Source organism: Pseudophryne corroboree, chromosome 11 (genome assembly GCF_028390025.1).
Source record: "Pseudophryne corroboree isolate aPseCor3 chromosome 11, aPseCor3.hap2, whole genome shotgun sequence".
In the NCBI taxonomy this organism is placed as follows: Eukaryota; Metazoa; Chordata; class Amphibia; order Anura; family Myobatrachidae; genus Pseudophryne; species Pseudophryne corroboree.
Genome location: NC_086454.1, coordinates 272,082,884 through 272,106,635, shown reverse-complemented (window position 1 = coordinate 272,106,635; position 23,752 = coordinate 272,082,884). Strand labels below are relative to the sequence as shown.

The window sequence follows — 23,752 nt, the reverse complement described above, 5'->3', positions numbered from 1 at the left end:
CACGTCAACTAAGTTGTGGTGAAAAACAAGAAGTGAGGGGTCTTAACTCCAGCTACTGAGAAGTTTGGCAACATCACATTACATTATAAAAAAATACACACAAGTGAAAACTGCTCAGGTCATAATGACCCAACCTGACTGACGCAGGGTTAAACAGTAGAAAAAGCATTCTTTAATTTGTGAAGTAACTTCAGGCCTTCATATACATATAGCAGCACTTAGTTCCAGTGTCCCACAGTCCAGTTTGCACATGACGGGAGGCTGTGTCATATGCGCATGCGCAAGAGACAACGCAGAGTTCTGAGTGGCTGCTGCGGTGAGGCAGAACAAGTGCGAAGAGGTTGATGAGAAAACTACAGGGAGTGAAAGGCAGCACCGGTCAGTGGGAGGAGAGCGGTTACCATGGAAAAGGCAACAGGAGCGCAGAGATGGGAGATTCCACGGTGGGAGAGCTTAGTACATCCCGCCCTCTGGGATTCCCCCTTTTCTGTCTTCTCAACTGAAACACATTCTCCCTACCTCTGTTTCTCTCTTTCAACCACTGTCTTTCACCACCCCATCACTTTTTCCTGTGCATCACCGCCCCTTCACTTTCTTCTGAGCATCACTGACACTGGAGGGAGGAGTCAGAGTTCATACCAACTGTCATTTTATTTCAACATGAGGACATACTTTTTATCAGCAGTTGATCTTATAATATAGATAATATCTGTTTATTTAATTTTTAATGTAGGCTGAAAGAAAACTATGTAGTCCAGGAAAGATCTACCCAAATCCCCTGTTTTCGCAAGTCTGTAGTCTCATTTCTAGAGATGTGCACTTGAAATTTTTCGGGTTTTGTGTTTTGGGTTCGGTTCCGCGGCCGTGTTTTGGGTTCGACCGCGTTTTGGCAAAACCTCACCGAATTTTTTTTGTCGGATTCGGGTGTGTTTTGGATTCGGGTGTTTTTTTCAAAAAACACTAAAAAACAGCTTAAATCATAGAATTTGGGGGTCATTTTGATCCCAAAGTATTATTAACCTCAAAAACCATAATTTCCACTCATTTTCAGTCTATTCTGAACACCTCACAATATTATTTTTAGTCCTAAAATTTGCACCGAGGTCGCTGTGTGAGTAAGCTAAGCGACCCAAGTGGCCGACACAAACACCTGGCCCATCTAGGAGTGGCACTGCAGTGTCACGCAGGATGGCCCTTCCAAAAAACACTCCCCAAACAGCACATGACGCAAAGAAAAAATAAAGAAAAAAGAGGTGCAAGATGGAATTGTCCTTGGGCCCTCCCACCCACCCTTATGTTGTATAAACAGGACATGCACACTTTAACCAACCCATCATTTCAGTGACAGGGTCTGCCACACGACTGTGACTGAAATGACGGGTTGGTTTGGACCCCCACCAAAAAAGAAGCAATTAATCTCTCCTTGCACAAACTGGCTCTACAGAGGCAAGATGTCCACCTCATCATCATCCTCCGATATATCACCGTGTACATCCCCCTCCTCACAGATTATCAATTCGTCCCCACTGGAATCCACCATCTCAGCTCCCTGTGTACTTTGTGGAGGCAATTGCTGCTGGTCAATGTCTCGACGGAGGAATTGATTATAATTCATTTTAATGAACATCATCTTCTCCACATTTTCTGGAAGTAACCTCGTACGCCGATTGCTGACAAGGTGAGCGGCGGCACTAAACACTCTTTCGGAGTACACACTTCTGGGAGGGCAACTTAGGTAGAATAAAGCCAGTTTGTGCAAGGGCCTCCAAATTGCCTCTTTTTCCTGCCAGTATAAGTACGGACTGTCTGACGTGCCTACTTGGATGCGGTCACTCATATAATCCTCCACCATTCTTTCAATGGGGAGAGAATCATATGCAGTGACAGTAGACGACATGTCCGTAATCGTTGTCAGGTCCTTCAGTCCGGACCAGATGTCAGCAGTCGCTCCAGACTGCCCTGCATCACCGCCAGCGGGTGGGCTCGGAATTCTGAGCCTTTTCCTCGCATCCCCAGTTGCGGGAGAATGTGAAGGAGGAGATGTTGACAGGTCGCGTTCCGCTTGACTTGACAATTTTCTCACCAGCAGGTCTTTGAACCCCAGCAGACTTGTGTCTGCCGGAAAGAGAGATCCAAGGTAGGTTTTAAATCTAGGATCGAGCACGGTGGCCAAAATGTAGTGATCTGATTTCAACAGATTGACCACCCGTGAATCCTTGTTAAGCGAATTAAGGGCTCCATCCACAAGTCCCACATGCCTAGCGGAATCGCTCCGTGTTAGCTCCTCCTTCAATGTCTCCAGCTTCTTCTGCAAAAGCCTGATGAGGGGAATGACCTGACTCAGGCTGGCAGTGTCTGAACTGACTTCACGTGTGGCAAGTTCAAAGGGCAGCAGAACCTTGCACAACGTTGAAATCATTCTCCACTGCGCTTGAGACAGGTGCATTCCACCTCCTATATCGTGCTGAATTGTATAGGCTTGAATGGCCTTTTGCTGCTCCTCCAACCTCTAAAGCATATATAGGGTTGAATTCCACCTCGTTACCACTTCTTGCTTCAGATGATGGCAGGGCAGGTTCAGGCGTTTTTGGTGTTGCTCCAGTCTTCTGTACGTGGTGCCTGTACGCCGAAAGTGTCCCGCAATTCTTCTGGCCACCGACAGCATCTCTTGCACGCCCGTCGTTTTTTAAAAAATTCTGCACCACCAAATTCAAGGTATGTGCAAAACATGGGACGTGCTGGAATTTGCCCATATTTAATGCACACACAATATTGCTGGCGTTGTCCGATGCCACAAATCCACAGGAGAGTCCAATTGGGGTAAGCCATTCCGCGATGATCTTCCTCAGTTGCCGTAAGAGGTTTTCAGCTGTGTGCGTATTCTGGAAACCGGTGATACAAAGCGTAGCCTGCCTAGGAAAAAGTTGGCGTTTGCGAGATGCTGCTACTGGTGCCGCCGCTGCTGTTCTTGCGGCGGGAGTCCATACATCTACCCAGTGGGCTGTCACAGTCATATAGTCCTGACCCTGCCCTGCTCCACTTGTCCGTGGTTAAGTGGACATTGGGTACAACTGCATTTTTTAGGACACTGGTGAGTCTTTTTCTGACGTCCGTGTACATTCTCGGTATCGCCTGCCTAGAGAAGTGGAACCTAGATGGTATTTGGTAACGGGGGCACACTACCTCAAGAAGTTGTCTAGTTCCCTGTGAACTAACGGCGGATACCGGACGCACGTCTAACACCAACATAGTTGTCAAGGCCTCAGTTATCCGCTTTGCAACAGGATGACTGCTGTGATATTTCATCTTCCTCGCAAAGGACTGTTGGACAGTCAATTGCTTGGTGGAAGTAGTAAAAGTGGACTTACGACTTCCCCTCTGGGATGACCATCGACTCCCAGCAGCAACAACAGCAGCAGTAGGCATTACACGCAAGGATGCATCGGAGGAATCCCAGGCAGGAGAGGACTCGTCAGAATTGCCAGTGACATGGCCTGCAGGACTATTGGCATTCCTGGGGAAGGAGGAAATTGACACTGAGGGAGTTGGTGGGGTGGTTTGCGTGAGCTTGGTTACAAGAGGAAGGGATTTACTGGTCAGTGGACTGCTTCCGCTGTCGCTCAAAGTTTTTGAACTTGTCACTGACTTATTATGAATGCGCTGCAGGTGACGTATAAGGGAGGATGTTCCGAGGTGGTTAACGTCCTTACCCCTACTTATTACAGCTTGACAAAGGCAACACACGGCTTGACAAATGTTGTCCGCATTTCTGTTGAAATACTTCCACACCGAAGAGCTGATTTTTTTTGGTATTTTCACCAGGCATGTCAACGGCCATATTCCTCCCACGGACAACAGGTGTCTCCCCGGGTGCCTGACTTAAACAAACCACCTCACCATCAGAATCCTCCTTGTCAATTTCCTCCCCAGCAACACCCATATCCTGCTCATCCTGGTGTACTTCAACACTGACATCTTCAATCTGACTATCAGGAACTGGACTGCGGGTGCTCCTTCCAGCACTTGCAGGGGGCGTGCAAATGGTGGAAGGCGCATGCTCTTCACGTCCAGTGTTGGGAAGGTCAGGCATCGCAACCGACACAATTGGACTCTCCTTATGGATTTGGGATTTCGAAGAACGCACAGTTATTTGCGGTGCTTTTGCCAGCTTGAGTCTTTTCATTTTTCTAGCGAGAGGCTGAGTGCTTCCATCCTCATGTGAAGCTGAACCACTAGCCGTGAACATAGGCCAGGGCCTCAGCCGTTCCTTGCCACTCCGTGCGGTAAATGGCATATTGGCAAGTTTACGCTTCTCCTCCGACAATTTTATTTTAGATTTTTGAGTCCTTTTTTTACTGATATTTGGTGTTTTGGATTTTACATGCTCTGTACTATGACATTGGGCATCGGCCTTGGCAGACGACGTTGCTGGCATTTCATCGTCTCGGCCATGACTAGTGGCAGCAGCTTCAGCACGAGGTGGAAGTCGATCTTGATCTTTCCCTAATTTTGGAACCTCAACATTTTTGTTCTCCATATTTTAATAGACACAACTAAAAGGCACCTCAGGTAAACAATGGAGATGGATGGATACTAGTATACTTATGGATGGACGAGCGACTGCCGACACAGAGGTAGCTACAGCCGTGGACTACCGTACTGTGTCTGCTGCTAATATAGACTGGATGATAATGAGATAAAATTAAAATATTATATATATATATATATATATATCACACTAGTACTGCAGCCGGACAGGTGACGGACCTGCTGGACACTGTCTGCAGAATGCGTTTATAAAAACACCACACAACGAGTGTTTAACTTTTTCAGGCAGACAATCACAATATACTGGTGGTCAGCAGACAATCACAATACTGGTGGTCAGTGGTCACTGGTCAGTCACACTGGCAGTGGCACTCTGGCAGCAAAAGTGTGCACTGTACTTAAAATATGTACTCCTGCTATAACTGCTCCCCAGTCTCCCCCACAATTAAGCTGTGTGAGCAGTGAGCACTCAGCAGTCAGACAATGATATACAGTATATGATGCAGCACACTGGGCTGAGCACAGATATGGTATGTGTGACTGTCACACTGTGTATCGTTTTTTTTCAGGCAGAGAATGGATTCATTAAACTGGTGGCACTGGTCACTGCCACTGGTCACACTATCAGCAGCAAGTAGTACTCCTCCTATATTATGCTCCCCAAAATTTGTGTCTCTCTCTCTAGTACTATTAGTCACTCTAAACGGAGAGGACGCCAGCCACGTCCTCTCCCTATCAATCTCAATGCACGTGTGAAAATGGCGGCGACGCGCGGCTCCTTATATAGAATCCGAGCCTCGCGAGAATCCGACAGCGGGATGACGACGTTCGGGCGCGCTCGGGTTAACCGAGCAAGGCGGGAGGATCCGAGCCTGCTCGGCCCCGTGTAAAAAAAGCTGAAGTTCGGCGGGTTCGGATTCAGAGAAACCGAACCCGCTCATCTCTACTCATTTCCTGACAGTGGTCCACTCCCCACCGCAAAAATAAGAATTTACTTACCGATAATTCTATTTCTCGTAGTCCGTAGTGGATGCTGGGGACTCCGTCAGGACCATGGGGAATAGCGGCTCCGCAGGAGACAGGGCACAGAAGTAAAAGCTTTAGGATCAGGTGGTGTGCACTGGCTCCTCCCCCTATGACCCTCCTCCAAGCCTCAGTTAGGATACTGTGCCCGGACGAGCGTACACAATAAGGAAGGATTTTTGAATCCCGGGTAAGACTCATACCAGCCACACCAATCACACTGTACAACCTGTGATCTGAACCCAGTTAACAGCATGATAACAGCGGAGTCTCTGAAAAGATGGCTCACAACAATAATAACCCGATTTTTGTAACAATAACTATGTACAAGTATTGCAGACAATCCGCACTTGGGATGGGCGCCCAGCATCCACTACGGACTACGAGAAATAGAATTATCGGTAAGTAAATTCTTATTTTCTCTGACGTCCTAAGTGGATGCTGGGGACTCCGTCAGGACCATGGGGATTATACCAAAGCTCCCAAACGGGCGGGAGAGTACGGATGACTCTGCAGCACCGAATGAGAGAACTCCAGGTCCTCCTCAGTCAGGGTGTGCCCTTGACCAAGTAGCAGCTCGGCAAAGTTGTAAAGCCGAGACCCCTCGGGCAGCCGCCCAAGATGAGCCCACCTTCCTTGTGGAATGGGCATTTACATATTTTGGCTGTGGCAGGCCTGCCACAGAATGTGCAAGCTGAATTGTACTACACATCCAACTAGCAATCGTCTGCTTAGAAGCAAGAGCACCCAGTTTGTTGGGTGCATACAGGATAACAGCAAGTCAGTTTTCCTGACTCCAGCCGTCCTGGAAACTATATTTTCAGGGCCCTGACAACATCTAGCAACTTGGAGTCCTCCAAGTCCCTAGTAGCCGCAGGTACCACAATAAGCTGGTTCAGGTGAAACACTGACACCACCTTAGGGAGAAACTGGGGACGAGTCCGCAGCTCTGCCCTGTCCGAATGGACAAACAGATATGGGCTTTTGTGAGACAAAGCCGCCAATTTTGACACTCACCTGGCCGAGGCCAGGGCCAACAGCATGGTCACTTTCCATGTGAGATACTTCAAATCCACAGATTTGAATGGTTTAAACCAATGTGATTTGAGGAATCCCAGAACTACGTTGAGATCCCACAGTGCCACTGGAGGCACAAAAGGGGGTTGTATATGTAGTACTCCCTTGACAAACTTCTGGACTTCAGGAACTGAAGCCAATTCTTTCTAGAAGAAAATCGACAGGGCCGAAATTTGAACCTTAATGGACCCCAATTTGAGGCCCATAGACACTCCTGTTTGCAGGAAATGCAGGAATCGACCGAGTTGAAATTTCTTCGTGGGGCCTTCCTGGCCTCACACCACGCAACATATTTTCGCCACATGTGGTGATAATGTTGTGCGGTCACCTCCTTCCTGGCTTTGACCAGGGTAGGAATGACCTCTTCCGGAATGCCTTTTTCCCTTAAGATCCGGCGTTCAACCGCCATGCCGTCAAACGCAGCCGCGGTAAGTCTTGGAACAGACATGGTACTTGCTGAAGTAAGTCCCTTCTTAGCGGCAGAGGCCATGAGTCCTCTGTGAGCATCTCTTGAAGTTCCGGGTACCAAGTCCTTCTTGGCCAATCCGGAGCCACGAGTATAGTACTTACTCCTCTAAGTCTTATAATTCTCAATACCTTGGGTATGAGAAGCAGAGGAGGGAAACACATACACCGACTGGTACACCCACGGTGTTACCAGAACGTCCACAGCTATTGCCTGAAGGTCTCTTGACCTGGCGCAATACCCGTCCAGTTTTTTGTTCAGGCGGGACGCCATCATGTCCACCTTTGGTCTTTCCCAACGGTTCACAATCATGTGGAAAACTTCCCGATGAAGTCCCCACTCTCCCGGGTGGAGGTCGTGCCTGCTGAGGAAGTCTGCTTCCCAGTTGTCCACTCCCGGAATGAACACTGCTGACAGTGCTATCACATGATTTTCCGCCCAGTGAAAAATCCTTGCAGTTTTTGCCATTGCCCTCCTGCTTCTTGTGCCGCCCTGTCTGTTTACGTGGGCGACTGCCGTGATGTTGTCCCACTGGATCAATACCGGCTGACCTTGAAGCAGAGGTCTTGCTAAGCTTAGAGCATTATAAATTGCCTTTAGCTCCAGTATATTTATGTGGAGAAAAGTCTCCAGACTTGATCACACTCCCTGGAAATTTTTTCCCTGTGTGACTGCTCCCCAGCCTCTCAGGCTGGCCTCCGTGGTCACCAGCATCCAATCCTGAATGCCGAATCTGCGGCCCTCTAGAAGATGAGCACTCTGTAACCACCACAGGAGAGACACCCTTGTCCTTGGAGATAGGGTTATCCGCTGATGCATCTGAAGATGCGATCCGGACCATTTGTCCAGCAGATCCCACTGAAAAGTTCTTGCGTGGAATCTGCCGAATGGAATCGCTTCGTAATAAGCCACCATTTTTCCCAGGACTCTTGTGCAATGATGCACTGACACTTTTCCTGGTTTTAGGAGGTTCCTGACTAGCTCGGATAACTCCCTGGCTTTCTCCTCCGGGAGAAACACCTTTTTCTGGACTGTGTCCAGAATCATCCCTAGGAACAGCAGACGTGTCGTCGGAAACAACTGCGGTTTTGGAATATTTAGAATCCACCCGTGCTGTCGTAGAACTACTTGAGATAGTGCTACTCCGACCTCCAACTGTTCTCTGGACCTTGCTCTTATCAGGAGGTCGTCCATTTTCTTTGAAGAAGAATCATCATTTCGGCCATTACCTTGGTAAAGACCCGGGGTGCCGTGGACAATCCAAACGGCAGCGTCTGAAACTGATAGTGACAGTTCTGTACCACGAACCTGAGGTACCCTTGGTGAGAAGGGCAAGTTGGGACATGGAGGTAAGCATCCCTGATGTCCCGGGACACCATATAGTCCCCTTCTTCCTGGTTCGCTATCACTGCTCTGAGTGACTCCATCTTGATTTGAACCTTTGTAAGTGTTCAAATATTTCAGATTTAGAATAGGTCTCACCGAGCCTTCTGGCTTCAGTACCACAATGTAGTGTGGAATAATACCCCTTTCCTTGTTGTAGGAGGGGTACTTTGATTATCACCTGCTGGGAATACAGCTTGTGAATTGTTTCCAATACTGCCTCCCTGTCGGAGGGAGACGTTGGTAAAGCAGACTTCAGGAACCTGCGAGGGGGAAACGTCTCGACTTTCCAATCTGTACCCCTGGGATACTACTTGTAGGATCCAGGGGTCCTGTACGGCCCCAGCGTCATGCTGAGAACTTGGCAGAAGCGGTGGAGGCTTCTGTTCCTGGGAATGGGCTGCCTGCTGCAGTCTTCCCTTTCCTCTATCCCTGGGCAGATATGACTCTTATGGGGACGAAAGGACTGAGGCTGAAAAGACGGTGTCTTTTTCTGCAGAGATGTGACTTAGGGTAAAAACGGTGGATTTTCCAGCAGTTGCCGTGGCCACCAGGTCCGATGGACCGACCCCAAATAACTCCTCCCCTTTATACGGCAATACATCTTTGTGCCGTTTGGAATCTGCATTACCTGACCACTGTCGTGTCCATAAACATCTTCTGGCAGATATGGACATCGCACTTACTCTTGATGCCAGAGTGCAAATATCCCTCTGTGCATCTCGCATATATAGAAATGCATCCTTTAAATGCTCTATAGTCAATAAAATACTGTCCCTGTCAAGGGTATCAATATTTTTAGTCAGGGAATCCGACCAAGCCACCCCAGCTCTGCACATCCAGGCTGAGGCGATCGCTGGTCGCAGTATAACACCAGTATGTGTGTATATACTTCTTAGGATATTTTCCAGCCTCCTATCAGTTGGCTCCTTGAGGACGGCCCTATCTGGAAACGGTACCGCCACTTGTTTTGATAAGCGTGTGAGCGCCTTATCCACCCTAAGGGGTGTTTCCCAACGCGCCCTAACTTCTGTCGGGAAAGGGTATACCGCCAATAATTTTCTATCGGGGGAAACCCACGCATCATCACACACTTCATTTAATTTATCTGATTCAGGAAAAACTACAGGTAGTTTCACACCCCACATAATACCCTTTTTTGTGGTACTTGTAGTATCAGAAATATGTAACACCTCCTTCATTGCCCTTAACAAGTAACGTGTGGCCCTAAAGGAAAATACGTTTGTTTTTTCACCGTCGACACTGAAATCAGTGTCCGTGTCTGTGTCCGTCGACCGACTGAGGTAAATGGGCGTTTTAAAGCCCCTGACGGTGTTTGAGACGCCTGGACAGGTACTATTTTGTTTGCCGGCCGTCTCTGTTGACATTATCACGTAATTCCTTGAATAAGCCATCCATTCCGGTGTCGACTCCCTAGAGAGTGACATCACCATTACAGGCAATTGCTCCGCCTCCTCACCAACATCGTCCTCATACATGTCGACACACACGTACCGACACACAGCACACACACAGGGAATGCTCTGATAGAGGACAGGCCCCCACTAGCCCTTTGGGGAGACAGAGGGAGAGTTTGCCAGCACACACCAAAAACGCTATAATTATACAGGGACAACCTTTATATAAGTGTTTTTCCCTTATAGCATTTTAATATATATAGTCATATCGCCAAATCAGTGCCCCCCCCTCTCTGTTTTAACCCTGTTTCTGTAGTGCAGTGCAGGGGAGAGCATGGGAGCCTTCCCACCAGCATTTCTGTGAGGGAAAATGGCGCTGTGTGCTGAGGAGAATAGGCCCCGCCCCCTTTTCGGCGGGCTTCTTCTCCCGTTTTTCTGAGACCTGGCAGGGGTTAAATACATCCATATAGCCCCCAGGGGCTATATGTGATGTATTTTTAGCCAGAATAAGGTACTATCATTGCTGCCCAGGGCGCCCCCCCCAGCGCCCTGCACCCTCAGTGACCGCTGCTATGTAGTGTGCTGACAACAATGGCGCACAGCTGCAGTGCTGTGCGCTACCTTATGAAGACTGAAAAGTCTTCTGCCGCCGGTTTCTGGACCTCTTCACTTTTCGGCATCTGCAAGGGGGTCGGCGGCGCGGCTCCGGGACGAACCACAGGGTGAGACCTGTGTTCCGACTCCCTCTGGAGCTAATTGTGTCCAGTAGCCTAAGAAGCCAATCCATCCTGCACGCAGGTGAGTTCACTTCTTCTCCCCTAAGTCCCTCGTAGCAGTGAGCCTGTTGCCAGCAGGACTCACTGAAAATAAAAAACCTAACAAAACTTTTACTCTAAGCAGCTCTTTAGGAGAGCCACCTAGATTGCACCCTTCTCGGCCGGGCACAAAAATCTAACTGAGGCTTGGAGGAGGGTCATAGGGGGAGGAGCCAGTGCACACCACCTGATCCTAAAGCTTTTACTTTTGTGCCCTGTCTCCTGCGGAGCCGCTATTCCCCATGGTCCTGACGGAGTCCCCAGCATCCACTTAGGACGTCAGAGAAATATATATTACATTTCATTCATTTTACACCAGAGTTACTATAGGAACAATAGACCTTCATTATGTTCACGCAATGATGCCATTATCAGCAGACTGCGCATGTGCTGAGATCGCATTGCGCATGCATCAAGGTGCTGCTGTAATCTTGCTCGCAATGAGGATTTCATGAAGAAGTGATTGACAGAAAGTGCAATTGTAAATGAGTTTGTGATAAATCCAGTGGGCATCTTTTTTTTTTTTCCTCTGGAAGGCAGCTAGTTCCAAAGCCTAGGAAATCGCAATTGTATTTGCAAACATAAATTAGGCACAGTTTCAGAGAATGTATAAGAGGTTCTACTCTAAATATGGGAGTAGGATGTACAGTGTTGGACTGGGTCATGAAGGGCCCACCGTGGGAATGCTGTGATAGGGGCCCATACTTAGGGGTGTGGCCAGCCTACAAAGGGGGTGTGGCCGGCCTCCACAGAGGCTTCAAATACACAATAGTTTAGTGCAGTGTAATGCAACATATCTACCATGTATAATACAAGTGCACAGTCTGGAACCTGATTCCTAGAGGAAGGAGTGGGCCCTCAGGCAGTGGGGCCTACTGGTGGTTTCCCTGGCACCCCTGTGGTCCAGTCCGACCCTGAGGATGTAAGTGTGGGGATAGAAGCAGTTATCTTTCTACCTTCTCTTAAACCGGCTAGTTTATTTAATACATTTTACAGAGTTACCCTTATATTATCTTTCTCTGCAACTATTGATAATAAAAATAAGGAAACAACGGAATAGTAAGAATATTGATTTCATAGGTAAGTAGATTTAATAAACCTAAGAATTTGTGCACACATGCAACACTTATGATTATCTGTGCATTCATTTATTCTTTATAATTTTCACTTTATCTTAGAGCATGTCAGAAAAGTGACAGAATCTCATTTAAGGGCTGTGAAGTCAAATGACAGAAAGTGCATTAAAAATGAGAGTTTGAATTCTAGGAGTAAAAAGCCTTAAATCACTTCAGGCATGTCTGTGGGACAAGATTGATACCAGATGCCATTTAGTACATGTTATTAAGAAACCATTCAAGCCTTGAAGGGACCTTGTCACCACATAACTTCTGTCTATGTAAATAAGATTGAAGAAAGGATTTATATTCGCACCAATTTCAGGGAACCATTACATCAAAGAAGCAGGACATAGTGTAATACTCATCTTGGGAATGTACCTGTGAATACTAAAAATGTATGACTTTCCATTGACTTTGCTTATAGACATAAATCAGACAGATGCAATGTGTATTGTATGGAAATATGCTGTAATATTTGTTCAAACATTTTATTTTGCATGTTAACCTCCTAGACAATCAGTAATTTGCACAGCAAGTGATCACAGACAGGTAATATTCCAAAGTGACTCATAAATGCTCCTTTTTCTTACAGATGACCATTCTGCGTAGGTAACAGTGTTCCTTCTATTTGCCATTGTAAAAAAAAAATCATAATATGGATCTAATGCAAAAACAAATCTCTGATTAAAGAATTCAGGGCATATAGCTACTGGAAGACTCAAGCTCAGTCAAACTAAGGCCCTCATTCCGAGTTGTTTGCTCGTTAGTGGTTTTCGCAACGTAACGATTTGTCGCAAACTGCGCATGCGCAATGTTCGCAGTGCGTCTGCGCCAAGTAAATTTGCCAAAAAGTTAGGTATTTTACTCACAGCTTAACAAAGAAATTTCTTCGTTCTGGTGATCGGAGTGCGATTGACAGGAAGTGGGTGTTTCTGGGCGGAAACTGGCCGTTTTATGGGTGTGTGCGGAAAAACGCTGCCGTTTCTGGGAAAACGCGGGAGTGGCTGGAGAAACTGGGGAGTGTCTGGGCGAACGCTGGGTGTGTTTGTGACGTCAAACCAGGAACGAAACTTACTGAACTGATCGCAGTTGCAGAGTAAGTCCCGAGCTACTCAGAAACTGCAAAGAAATTCCTATGCGCAATTATGCAAATCTTTCGTTCGCAATTCTGCAAAGCTAAGATTCACTCCCAGTAGGCGGCGGCTTAGCGTGTGCAAAGCTGCTAAAAGCAGTTAACGAGCGAACAACTCGGAATGAGGGCCTAAATCACTACTAGATGTTTTCTTTATCTTTACACATACAGTACAGGTATATTTACTAAAGTTCGGGTTTATAGAAGCGGAGATGTTACCCATAGCAACCAATCAGATTCTAGCAACTAACTTCTAATTTATTTATTTATTTTTGGGGGGAGGGTGTTATTTTGTGTTTTTAAACATATATCACCCAAAGTTGATGAAATGCGTCCCCTCATGGGCCCGCTTCACTCGCCATGCTTCCGACTCGGTAGCTCACCCCGCTATGCTTCGCTCGCCACAAGGTTACTAAGTAGTAGTTTGTGACATGGATAGTAAATGCAGCAAAAGTTGTAAAAACATGAAAAACCCTTAGTAACATGTGTCAACCTTCTTCATGTCGACCTTTTGACTGTCGACCCTTGGAATGAAGACCTTTTGACCCTGTCAAACTTTTGACCCTGTCGACTTCTTGACTGTCGACCCTATGGAGGTAACCTATTGATTGTTGACCTTTTAGGAATTAGTTTTAAACATTTATAAAGTTGCAGATGTAGCACAAGGGAACTTGGCAGGAGAAAAAGCTGCGGCCGCTGCATCGTAGCACACAGATTCATACTCAGTCGCACACATATGTACAAATGTACAAATGTCAAATTAATCAGTGTAATCTAGCAATGTAGTTTTGTTGCTACCACTTATTTTTATTATGTAAATAATATTTTGAATAAGAAAAACGCTCAACACGGCTGAGATAACCAAGACATGTCATGCCAAAGGGGACGATATTCGGCCTTTAGGTCAACAACCCTTAGATCGACGCTCATTAGGTCAAAAACTATTGGTCGACATGCATCAAATGGTCATGGTCACTGGCAGTGCCGTTTCTTGCGGCGGGCGAGCCGTGCAATCGCACGGGGCGCCCGCCGCGGCACTTTGCAGCTCCCTTTATCCCCCTCCTCCGTCTTCTCGAGCACTCCTGCTCGAGGGGCGGAGTTTCGCGGAATGACGCGGCTGCGTCATGACGCAATCGCGTCATTCCGCAAAACCCCGCCCCCCGAGCAGGAGTACTCGGAAGACGGAGGAGCAGACAAGCTGGAAGGAACTGAGGAGACGGCCAGCGCGAAGAGCGGGAAGATCCTGATTGCTGTTCATGGGTAAGTAATCTCGCCCCCCCTTCCTTCCCCCCCCCCCCCCCCCCCCCCCCCCCACTTGACACTTGCCTGCCGTACTGAGTAAAGTGGGGACACTTGCCTGCCATAATGGGGACACTTGCCTGCCGTACTGAGTAAAATGGGGTCACTTGCCTGGGGTCACTTGCCTGCCATAATGGGGACACTTGCCTGCCACACTGTGTAAAATGGGGACACTTGCCTGCCATAATGGGGACACTTGCCTGCCGCACTGAGTAAAATGGGGACTATTGCCTGCCGCACTGAGTAAAATGGGGACTATTGCCTGCCGCACTGAGTAAAATGGGGACACTTGCCTGCCGCACTGAGTAAAATGGGGACACTTGCCTGCCGCACTGTGTAAAATGGGGACACTTGCCTGCCGCACTGTGTAAAATGGGGACACTTGCCTGCCGCACTGTGTAAAATGGGGACACTTGCCTGCCGCACTGTGTAAAATGGGGACACTTGCCTGCCGCACTGTGTAAAATGGGGACACTTGCCTGCCGCACTGTGTAAAATGGGGACACTTGCCTGCCGCACTGTGTAAAATGGGGACACTTGCCTGCCGCACTGTGTAAAATGGGGACACTTGCCTGCCGCACTGTGTAAAATGGGGACACTTGCCTGCCGCACTGTGTAAAATGGGGACACTTGCCTGCCGCACTGTGTAAAATGGGGACACTTGCCTGCCGCACTGTGTAAAATGGGGACACTTGCCTGCCGCACTGTGTAAAATGGGGACACTTGCCTGCCGCACTGTGTAAAATGGGGACACTTGCCTGCCGCACTGTGTAAAATGGGGACACTTGCCTGCCGCACTGTGTAAAATGGGGACTCTTGCCTGCCGCACTGTGTAAAATGGGGACTCTTGCCTGCCGCACTGTGTAAAATGGGGATTCTTGCCTGCCGCACTGTGTAAAATGGGGATTCTTGCCTGCCGCACTGTGTAAAAATAAGAATTTACTTACCGATAATTCTATTTCTCGGAGTCCGTAGTGGATGCTGGGGTTCCTGAAAGGACCATGGGGAATAGCGGCTCCGCAGGAGACAGGGCACAAAAAGTAAAGCTTTAGGATCAGGTGGTGTGCACTGGCTCCTCCCCCTATGACCCTCCTCCAAGCCTCAGTTAGGTACTGTGCCCGGACGAGCGTACACAATAAGGAAGGATTTATGAATCCCGGGTAAGACTCATACCAGCCACACCAATCACACTGTACAACCTGTGATCTGAACCCAGTTAACAGTATGATAACAGCGGAGCCTCTGAAAAGATGGCTCACAACAATAATAACCCGATTTTTGTAACTATGTACAAGTAATGCAGATAATCCGCACTTGGGATGGGCGCCCAGCATCCACTACGGACTCCGAGAAATAGAATTATCGGTAAGTAAATTCTTATTTTCTCTATCGTCCTAGTGGATGCTGGGGTTCCTGAAAGGACCATGGGGATTATACCAAAGCTCCCAAACGGGCGGGAGAGAGTGCGGATGACTCTGCAGCACCGAATGAGAGAACTCCAGGTCCTCCTTAGCCAGGGTATCAAATTTGTAGGATTTTACAAACGTGTTTGCCCCTGACTAAATAACCGCTCGGCAAAGTTGTAAAGCCGAGACCCCTCGGGCAGCCGCCCAAGATGAGCCCACCTTCCTTGTGGAATGGGCATTTACATATTTTGGCTGTGGCAGGCCTGCCACAGAATGTGCAAGCTGAATTGTATTACACATCCAACTAGCAAAAGTCTGCTTAAAAGCAAGAGCACCCAGTTTGTTGGGTGCATACAGGATAACAGCAAGTCAGTTTTCCTGACTCCAGCCGTCCTGGAACCTATATTTTCAGGGCCCTGACCACATCTAGCAACTTGGAGTCCTCCAAGTCCCTAGTAGGCGCAAGACACCACAATAAGCTGGTTCAGGTGAAACACTGACACCACCTTAGGGAGAGAACTGGGGACGAGTCCGCAGCTCTGCCCTGTCCGAATGGACAAACAGATATGGGCTTTTTTGAGAAAAAAACCACCAATTTGACACTCGCCTGGTCCAGGCCAGGTCCAAGAGCATGTTCACTTTTCATGTGAGATGCTTCAAATCCACAGATTTGACTGGTTTTAAACCAATGTGTTTTGAGGAATCCCAGAACTACGTTGAGATTCCACAGTGCCACTGGAGGCACAAAAGCGGGTTGTATATGCAATACTCCCTTGACAAACTTCTGGACTTCAGGAACTGAAGCCACTTCTTTCTGGAAGAAAAATCGACAGGGCCGAAATTTGAACCTTAATGGACCCCAATTTGAGGCTCATAGACACTCCTGTTTGCAAGAAATGCAGGAATCGACCGAGTTGAAATTTCTTCGTGGGGCCTTCCTGGCCTCACACCACGCAACATATTTTCGCCACATGTGGTGATAATGTTGTGCGGTCACCTCCTTTCTGGCTTTGACCAGGGTAGGAATGACCTCTTCCTGAATGCCTTTTCCCTTAGGATCCGGCGTTCCACCGCCATGCCGTCAAACGCAGCTGCGGTAAGTCTTGGAACAGACATGGTACTTGCTGAAACAAGTCCCTTCTTAGCGGCAGAGGCCATAAGTCCTCTGTGAGCATCTCTTGAAGTTCCGGGTACCAAGTCCTTCTTGGCCAATCCGGAGCCATGAGTATAGTTCTTACTCCTCTACGTCTTATAATTCTCAGTACCTTAGGTATGAAAAGCAGAGGATGGAACACATACACCGACTGGTACACCCACGGTGTTACCAGAACGTCCACAGCTATTGCCTGAGGGTCTCTTAACCTGGCGCAATACCTGTCCCGTTTTTTGTTCAGACGGGACGCCATCATGTCCACCTTTGGTAATTCCCAACGGTTTACAATTATGTGGAAAACTTCCCCATGAAGTTCCCACTCTGCCGGGTGGAGGTCGTGCCTACTGAGAAAGTCTGCTTCCCAGTTTCCATTCCCGGAATGAAACACTGCTGACAGTGCTATCACATGATTCTCCGCCCAGCGAAAAGTCCTTGCAGTTTTTGCCACTGCCCTCCTGCTTCTTGTGCCGCCCTGTCTATTTACGTGGGCGACTGCCGTGATGTTTTATCCCACTGGATCAATACCGGCTGACCTTGAAGCAGAGGTCTTGCTAAGCTTAGAGCATTATAAATTTACCCTTAGCTATATTTATGTGGAGAAAAATCTCCAGACTTGATCACACTCCCTGGAAATTTTTTCCTTGTGTGACTGCTCCCCAGCCTCTCGGGCTGGCCTCCGTCGTCACCAACATCCAAAACTGAATGCCGAATCTGCGGCCCTCTAGAAGATGAGCACTCTGTAACCACCACAGGAGAGACACCCTTGTCCTTGGATATAGGGTTATCCGCTGATGCATCTGAAGATGCGATCCGGACCATTTGTCCAGCAGATCCCACTGAAAAGTTCTTGCATGAAATCTGCCGACTGGAATTGCTTCGAAGGAAGTCACCATTTTTTTACCATGGCCCTTGTGCAATGATGCACTGATTTTAGGAGGTTCCTGACTAGCTCGGATAACTCCCTGGCTTTCTCTTCCGGGAGAAACACCTTTTTCTGGACTGTGTCCAGAATCATCCCTAAGCACAGGAGACTTGTTGTCGGGATCAGCTGCGATTTTGGAATCTTTAGAATCCACCCCTGCTGTTGTAACAGTATCCGAGATAGTGCTACTCCGACCTCCAACTGTTCCCTGGACTTTGCCCTTATCAGGAGATCGTCCAAGTAAGGGATAATTAAGACGCCTTTTCTTCGAAGAAGAACCATCATTTCGGCCATTACCTTGGTAAAGACCCGGGGTGCCGTAGACAATCCAAACGGCAGCGTCTGAAACTGATAGTGACAGTTCTGTACCACGAACCTGAGGTACCCTTAGTGGTAAGGGCAAATTTGGGACATGGAGGTAAGCATCCCTGATGTCTCGGGACACCCAATAGTCCCCTTCTTCCCGGTTCGTTATCACTGCTCTGAGTGACTCCATCTTGATTTGAACCTTTGTAAGTGTTCAAATTTTTTTAGATTTAGAATAGGTCTCACCTAGCCTTCTGGCTTCAGTACCACAATATAGTGTGGAATAATACCCCTTTTCTTGTTGTAGGAGGGGTAATTTAATTATCACCTGCTGGGAATACAGCTCGTGAATTTTTTCCCATACTGCCTCCTTGTCGGAGGGAGACCTTGGTAAAGCCGACTTCAGGAGCCTGCGAAGGGGAAACGTCTCGACATTCCAAACTGTACCCCTGGGATACTACTTGTAGGATCCAGGGGTCCTGTACGGTCTCAGCGTCATGCTGAGAGCTTGTCAGAAGGGTTGGAACGCTTCTGTTCCTGGGAATGGGCTGCCTGCTGCAGTCTTCTTCCCTTTCCTCTATCCCTGGGCAGATATGACTCTTATAGGGACGAAAGGACTGAAGCTGAAAAGACGGTGTCTTTTTCTGCAGAGATGTGACTTAGGGTAAAAACGGTGGATTTTCCAGCAGATTGCCGTGGCCACCAGGTCCGATGGACCGACCCCAAATAACTCCTCTTCCTTTATACGGCAATACACCTTTGTGCCGTTTGGAATCTGCATCACCTGACCACTGTCGTGTCCATAAACATCTTCTGGCAGATATGGACATCGCACTTACTCTTGATGCCAGAGTGCAAATATCCCTCTGTGCATCTCGCATATATAGAAATACATCCTTTAAATGCTCTATAGTCAATAAAATACTGTCCCTGTCAAGGGTATCAATATTTTTAGTCAGGGAATCCGACCAAGCCACCCCAGCTCTGCACATCCAGGCTGAGGCGATCGCTGGTCGCAGTATAACACCAGTATGTGTGTATATACTTTTTATGATATTTTTCCAGCCTCCTGTCAGCTGGCTCCTTGAGGACGGCCCTATCTATAGACGGTACCGCCACTTTTTCTGATAAGCGTGTGAGCGCCTTATCCACCCTAAGGGGTGTTTCCCAACGCGCCCTAACTTCTGGCGTGAAAGGGTATACCGCCCATATTTTCTATCGGGGGGAACCCACGCATCATCACACACTTCATTTAATTTATCTGATTCAGGAAAAACTACGGTAGTTTTTTCACATCCCACATAATACCCTCTTTTGTGGTACTTGTAGTATCAGAAATATGTAACACCTCCTTCATTGCCCTTAACGTGTGGCCCTAATAAGGAATACGTTTTTTAAAACCCCTGACGGTGTTTTTGAGACGTCTGGACCGGTACTAATTGTTTGTCGGCCGTCTCATGTCGTCAACCGACCTTGGCGCGTGCTGACATTATCACGTAATTCCCTAAATAAGCCAACCATTCCGGTGTCGACTCCCTAGAGAGTGACATCACCATTACAGGCAATTGCTCCGCCTCCTCACCAACATCGTCCTCATACATGTCGACACACACGTACCGACACAGCACACACACAGGGAATGCTCTGATAGAGGACAGGACCTACTAGCCCTTTGGAGAGACAGAGGGAGAGTTTGCCAGCACACACCAAAAACGCTATAATTATATAGGGACAACCTTATATAAGTGTTTTCCCTTATAGCATCTTTTTTATATATTTCTAACGCCAAATTAGTGCCCCCCCTCTCTGTTTTAACCCTGTTTCTGTAGTGCAGTGCAGGGGAGAGCCTGGGAGCCTTCCCTCCAGCCTTTCTGTGAGGGAAAATGGCGCTGTGTGCTGAGGAGATAGGCCCCGCCCCTTTTTCGGCGGCCTCGTCTCCCGCTCTTAACGGATTCTGGCAGGGGTTAAATATCTCCATATAGGCTATATGTGAGGTATTTTTAGCCAAAAAAGGTTTTCATTTGCCTCCCAGGGCGCCCCCCTCCCAGCGCCCTGCACCCTCAGTGACTGCCGTGTGAAGTGTGCCGAGAGGAAAATGGCGCACAGCTGCAGTGCTGTGCGCTACCTTAAGAAGACTGAGGAGTCTTCTGCCGCCGATTCTGGACCTCTTCTCGTTTCAGCATCTGCAAGGGGGCCGGCGGCGAGGCTCCGGTGACCATCCAGGCTGTACCTGTGATCGTCCCTCTGGAGCTAATGTCCAGTAGCCAAGAAGCCAATCCATCCTGCACGCAGGTGAGTTCACTTCTTCTCCCCTAAGTCCCTCGTTGCAGTGATCCTGTTGCCAGCAGGACTCACTGTAAAATAAAAAACCTAAGCTAAACTTTTCTAAGCAGCTCTTTAGGAGAGCCACCTAGATTGCACCCTTCTCGGCCGGGCACAAAAATCTAACTGAGGCTTGGAGGAGGGTCATAGGGGGAGGAGCCAGTGCACACCACCTGATCCTAAAGCTTTACTTTTTGTGCCCTGTCTCCTGCGGAGCCGCTATTCCCCATGGTCCTTTCAGGAACCCCAGCATCCACTAGGACGATAGAGAAATGGGGATTCTTGCCTGCCGCACTGTGTAAAATGGGGATTCTTGCCTGCCGCACTGTGTAAAATGGGGATTCTTGCCTGCCGCACTGTGTAAAATGGGGACACTTGCCTGCCGTACTGTGTAAAATGGGGACTTCTGATTTTATTTTTTCCCCTGCGGTGGCCGTGATGATATCAGAAGAGGCCATGCCCATTTTAATGAGGTCACGCCCCCTTGCCGGGAGCGCGAGCGCCTTGGCCCCCGCATGATTTTTCTTTTAATAGCTATGGGGGAAGGGAGCGCATTTTTTTTTTTAATATAAAGGGGGGGCGCATTTTGAAATCTCGCACTGGGAGCCAAATTGGCTAGAAACAGCCCTGGTCAATGGGTCGACATGGCAAAGGTCAACACATGAAAAGGTTGACATGAGTTTTTCACAATTTTTTTATTTTTTTGAACATTTTCATAATTGAGTGAGACACCTTGCCTAAAGCATGGCGAGCGAAGCAAGCCTTGCAGGGGACACAGTGACTAATTGGGGTTCCCAGTCACTTTACAAAGAAAACACCAATTTTTTTTTTTTTTTAAACACCTCATGTCGACCTTTTTCCATGTCGACCTTCTCCGTGTTGACCTAATGACCGGGTTAGCCTATTTCAGGGGTCGACCTAGTCACTGTCGACCAATAGTGGTCGACCTAATGACTGTAAACCTAGTTACTGTCGACCCAACGATCCACACCCAAGGAGGTTATTTGGCAACTGTGTATAAGGACACATCAGTGGCGTCACAAAGAGGGTGTAAGGGTGCGGCCTGCATCCGGGTGTTACTCGCCGAGGGGGTTACACCAAAGTGTGGGCTCCTGCTCAGTGACAGGAGCTGGGTGCTTCACTGTAACATTACATGCAGCAACCCAGCTCTTGTCACCTTGTAGAAGCCAACAATGCAAGCACGTCCATCTCCAGGGGCTGCAAGCATCTCCCGGACCCCCAAAGTGATGAAAATAAGGGTCAGGACGCTTAGATGTGCCCCCTTCATAAAGTCACACCCCGTCCCACAAAGCCATGCCCCCTTTTCAGCCGTGGACACACCGTATGTACTCTCGGTGAGTGACTCCTCTGGGACACATCTGTACATGCAAGTTACTTGATGACACTTAATAAACAGTCCAGAAATCCTTCGACAATATTATGAATGTTCCAACAAACATACCTTGATTTAAGAAAAGACAAAAAAAAAATCAGACATCAGTATTACATTGCTGCATTCAATAAAACATTATTATGCACAGAGAAATATTACCATAAATAATATAAGTTCCTTCTTATGCTTGGGAAGCTCAAGGCAAAAAAGAGATATTCATGATGTACCCCATTTGTAGAAGCAACAAAAAAACATTTAAAATGTGTTATCATTAAATATTGGGAAGTGAAGGGGCCGAACTTATCAACACAATGAAAAAATGGTAATTGTTGAGAATTCAGTAATTAAACATATACAGTAGGACCTGATTCAGCTTCACTTACAGGTTTGCTAAATTAGCAAAACTGCAAAAACTTGCAAGGTCACGCAGCATACTTAGGAGGACATTTACTAAGCAGTGATAAGAGCGGAGAAGTGAGCCAGTGGAGAAGTTGCCCGTGGTAACCAATTAGCACTGAAGTACCATCTACAATTTGCATACTATAAAATTAAACAGAGCAGCTGATTGGTTGATGGGGCAATTTCTCCACTGGCTCAATTCTCTACTCTTATCACTGCTTAGTAAATGTCCCCCTAAGGGCTGATTCATACCTGATCGGTGCTATGCATTCGCTGGTGCCACAGTGCGCAGATGCATGCCAGACAGCCACAGGCAGAGGAGGTCGCTGGGTGGGAGGGAGCAGGCCGGTGACATTTGGTTGCCATTTAGGGGGTGCAGTCCGGGCAATGCAGGCATGCCCGGACTGTTGGGGGGGGGGGGGGGCTTTGTGACGTCACACGCAGCCGCTGCGACCTGGCAGCAAAGAGTAGCTCCCTATCAGTGCGCTGTGCGATGCTTTTGTACTTGTGTGACGGGGCAGGGACTGACTTGCGGGGTGAGCTAGCCCTGTGCTGGGCGTCCCCACGCATGTCAGTGTTACTGATAGCAGATGTGTTAAATTTAGCACATCTACGATCAGGTCTGAATTAGCCCTTAAAGAAGACGGAAAGAAATTTGATCGCAATTCAATTGCAATCGCATTGCTTTATAAGGGAAGCCCCCTTTGGCTATGAAAGCAGTTGGGTCACCGCTAATTTCCCCACCACAATGGGTGAGTGCGACGTCACACGGATGCCCCAAACCTGCCTTGTTCCCGACACTATGCCCCCACAATGCCGCAATATGCGATTGCATCGCTAATGCAATCCATATTGACTAAGGCCCATATTAAAAGATAGCAAACTAGCAAATACTTTTTTTTTTATACAGGTTAGAGTACCTTCAAGTAGCAATATAACTTTTAAGGTGTCTCTTATTATTTTATTATATATATATATATATATATATATATATATATATATATATATATATATATATATATATATATATATATATACACACACACACACACATACACATACATACATACAGGAAATATCGGCGGCACTCAGGCAGACTGATAAGGAGATGCAAAATAGTGTCCCTTTATTGCCTACATGTTTCGGGGAAGCTCCCCATCCTCAGGGCTAGACAACAGTGAAAATCCACATACACAACATTTAAATACAAAACAAGCAAAGACATCAGTGTAATAATTGGACTCACCTGTCCTCACGGCGCTGCCGCCCACCTGCACACGCTGCTCGCTTCCGCTTCGCCGGGCTATGACGTCATGGTGCGCCGCGGGACGGGGGAGGTTGTCATGGTAACAAGTGAAACAGAATCACAGGCTCCCACATCACTGCAGAGCCTGCACAAAAACATACAAATATAACATTAAACAGCACATCTAAAATACATAAACATCACCCTCAGGGAGAACGTGTTAACAGCCCCTATCTATCAATGTATTAGTATATTAAGATACCATGTACAAGAAATATTACTATTAGCTATCACACAGACTAACTAAACTGTTAGCCTATTTATAA

General features: G+C 47.6%; 1 long non-coding RNA gene across 4 annotated transcripts in view; it reads right to left on the bottom strand.

Moving 5' to 3' along the window:
- Window positions 1-23,752, bottom strand: part of LOC134969441 (uncharacterized) — a 157,552-nt gene that overhangs the window by 99,886 nt on the left and 33,914 nt on the right. For 2 of the 4 annotated variants that reach the window (XR_010189486.1, XR_010189483.1), the window contains exon 3: window positions 23,427-23,571. This is a non-coding gene — a long non-coding RNA (uncharacterized LOC134969441). Of the gene's footprint in view, window positions 1-12,322; window positions 12,510-23,426; window positions 23,572-23,752 lie in introns of those variants that run through there. The other 2 variants (XR_010189484.1, XR_010189485.1) reach the window with 2 other exon arrangements.